At 37.3% G+C, this 3,538-nt stretch overlaps 1 long non-coding RNA gene across 1 annotated transcript; it reads left to right on the top strand.

Moving 5' to 3' along the window:
- Positions 1-214: 214 nt before the first annotated feature.
- LOC148156347 (uncharacterized) lies at positions 215-2,896 on the top strand. The gene is made up of 3 exons (XR_015764597.1): positions 215-432; positions 512-591; positions 2,262-2,896. It is a non-coding gene; the product is annotated as an uncharacterized LOC148156347 (long non-coding RNA).
- Positions 2,897-3,538: the final 642 nt, after the last annotated feature.

Below are 3,538 nucleotides of genomic sequence, written 5' to 3'. Positions count from 1 at the left end.
CGTTTGTTTTCCTTCTTCCAACAATGTTAAATCAACTTTCATCTCTTTTTGTATCCAAGGCGGATTACATGAAAAATCCACCACCGGGCTAATTAAACATTGATTTAATCCTATTTCCTTTATTTCTTTATTTATTATCCATCCAAAACTATTTACATTTACACTCAACACTTTCTTGGCATGGTTCTAACCACCTAGCAGCAGCTTTAGCCACATTTAGGAAAAAATATTGTAACCCACGTGACCGCCACGCCCCAACCACCTTCCCTTTAAGCCGTCCCTTTAACAGCTGGGACCCTCATGTGTATTTCCGGGTTTCCACTGTGCTGCTGCTCACTGTTGGTTGTGGCGTCGGTTGTTAATAAAACAATCTCAAATCTCCAACTCGACTCATCGCTGAACAAATTCATCCCTAAAACTCGAGGATCTGCGGTGAGTTAAGTACCATCTGAACTTGACGTTGTATCAGCAATACTAGCGCCGCTAATATATCCGCTGCAATACTCACCAGGTTGGGCTTTGTTGATGCCTGGTTTACCTTCTGATGAGAACAAGTAACATCCACTTCCTCAGACAATCCGTTACTCGACGGTGAGTAAATATTCATCCATATATGATGGGGCGTAGGGCTGAAACGATTCCTCGAATGATTCGAGTACCTCGATTACTAAAATTCCTCGAGGAAAATTTACCTGCCTCGAAGCTTCGTTAATGTATGTTTTATTAGTTAGCGCACCGTGTTCCGGCCGGGACTTCATTTGCGTTGCGCGGAGCTCTCACTTCCGCCTCTGAGTTGTTGACAAAAGCTAAGTCTCAGCGGCATAAAGTCCAATCTTCAAGTTTGGCCCGAGGGGATTTTATGATGATAATGCCCGACTTTTTATCGTTTTTGGGGAACCAATAAGCATCCTTAAAATGACTGGGGGAATGCCTGGAGTACGGCAGCATTTCTCCTCCGGGGCTGCTGGTTGAAAGCGAACGGCGGGAAGAGCGCTGAGGTGAGCGGGTAGACTGAACAGGGCGGGCGGCTGAGTAGCTGATGCTTACCGTGTAAATGTAGCTTTACCGACGAACCGCACAATAAATTTCATATCCCGGTCTGAAGAAACGGGTGGCGGAGCGCATCGTACATGGCTGGTAGATGAGTTTCTGAGTGTGACCAGTGAAGGTGTGGTAAATATCCCGTATTGCTTCCCCCCGTGTTCGTCCCCCGGTCTAACGGTTCGTCAGTCCGCTGGTCTATTTCCTCCCCTCCACCCCATGTTCGTTCATTCGCCCTCTCCTCCCACTCCAGACGGCATTTCCCGTATTTTCAAACCCAAAGCGTGACAGGTTAGGTGGCAAGGTGAGTTTAATTAATCTATTAAACTCCCTGAAGATGAATACATAAACTAAAAGCTGCATTGTAGACATTTTTATAAGCATATTTGTGAGCCTGCCTCTTTGTTATTAAATTCAATATAATTTCAGATTTTTCTATAACTTTTCTTCTGGTTAACTTAGAAAGTGAGCTATTATTGTTACAGGTTAGTTTTCTAAACTACAATAAAGCAACTGTTAGGGATGCTCAAATATGAAAAATTGGACTGATATTGATATCTGATCGTAACACCGGTATTATGCCAGATTTACCAATATTTCATTTTAGAATTTTTTTTTATCCGATTACTCGATTAATCGTAAGAATAATCGATAGATTACTCGATTAATAAAATATTCGTTTACAGCAGCCCTAATGGGGCGTTATTTCCGCTGTGCGCCGCCAGTTAGCATTAGCTACCAACTCGACAATCAGTTGCCTGCATGAGTTCAGTCCACTTACTAATTATTTACTTAATAAAAAGTCACATTGTTGAAGCCGAATTAAAGGCCACACCTTTAATATTTAAAGGCTTCTCTTTCAACTTTAGATTTGATTATTTTTCATGATTTCTTTGTTTATTGTTGTATTTCATGCTGGTGCATCAATGAAGTCTGGTACCTAATATGATTTTGTTTGTAGCTACTTTGATCAATCACATTCTTAAAGTTGATTGATTTGATTTATTATTAGCTGTTTGTAGCGACTGCTAATTACTTTGAGAAATTTTGAACTTGAATTATGAAGTGCACTTTTCTTTTAAAAGAACTTTTTTCTTATTTTTATAAAATATGAAGTGGTTGTCAATACATAGCAGTATGTATTTGTTTTTTTTTCCCATTTAGCTTATATTAATATAACATTTATATATGAACTTAATGTATGTTTTCTGGCCTTTTAGGTCAGGTTTTTTTTTCTCCCCCTTCATCGACTCGCTTGATGACGGAGGATGGCGAGCTACCCACACACCACCTGGTGGTAGGAAAAAGAAAGACACTCTCCACACAGGAAAACCAAACGACACTTTTCACACAGGAAAACCAAACAACACTTTCCATACAGGAAACAAAATAAACTCTAAGGGAGTATCTAAAGGAAAAGAACAATTCTCCCGTTGCTCTTGGACTTTTGAACTACATTTGGTTTTGAAGTATTATTGATTATTTCTTTGTTGGTTTGTTTTTTTTTCCCCCTCCTTGTTTCTTTTGAACAATCTATTTTTGTTTAGTTTTTGCTGTTAGTATTATTATTATTATTATTGTCATTATTATTATCATTATTATTTCCACTGCAATAAATAGCAATATAAACAAAGCTCTTTGCATCAGTTGCATCAATTATCCACCCAATCATGACTCCATGCCGTACCTATTTCTGATTTTACAAAGTGGTTAACACTAAACCTTGCAGTCAGACCTGCGCATTTAATAAGAGCGTTACAATATACTCTGTCAGCGCTGTAACGTTTAGAGGTTCACTTTCTGTATTTTATAAAACAGTCTTTACGTGTTAGATAACCGTTATTAGTCATTGTCAATTTACCATTCTCCAACCAGCCTCCGATCATGAGTAAACCAGCTAGCAGCAGCGTTAGCCACATTTAGGAAAAAATATACTCTCTGTCAGCGCTGTAACGTTTAGAGGTTCACTTTCTGTATTTTATAAAACAGGTCAGATATTTGTAGCGCTCATTCTCAATATTTTTGAGGTTACCAAACCTTACCAAACCATTATGACTTTTCCAAGATGTAAATTTACAGAATATGATGAAATTAACATTTTTTAAATAAATCAGTGAAATGTATGTGTTTGTTTTTTTTTTTTACATAAAAGGTGTTTATTAGAATTTATTTTTGTCACAATTATGTGAACTGAATTTGTGTAATTATTGAACCCTTAAAATTTGAAAAACATGGTTAAATACATAGATGAAAATTTAAATAAAATCTTAAAATTAATTTTTACTATGATGAAGTTGGTTCAATTGCCGTGTACAGTGTTGAGTTCTCAATATGCGTTTCAACAAAAAATATGGTTTACACATAGCTTTAGTAGAATATTGATCTAAAGAGACAGAATATTTCATTTGTTTTTGTACAATTGCATACTTTTTTTTTATTTTTCAGATTCAATGTGACACCTGCGAAAGGTGGTTCCATGAGGAGTGCATGGGATTCA

The sequence above is a fragment of the Poecilia mexicana genome, unplaced genomic scaffold (genome assembly GCF_051168715.1).
Source record: "Poecilia mexicana isolate PSO_F unplaced genomic scaffold, ASM5116871v1 scaffold_11, whole genome shotgun sequence".
In the NCBI taxonomy this organism is placed as follows: domain Eukaryota; kingdom Metazoa; phylum Chordata; class Actinopteri; order Cyprinodontiformes; family Poeciliidae; genus Poecilia; species Poecilia mexicana.
Note: the sequence above shows the minus strand (reverse complement) of the source record. Positions and strands in the feature narration are given on the sequence as shown.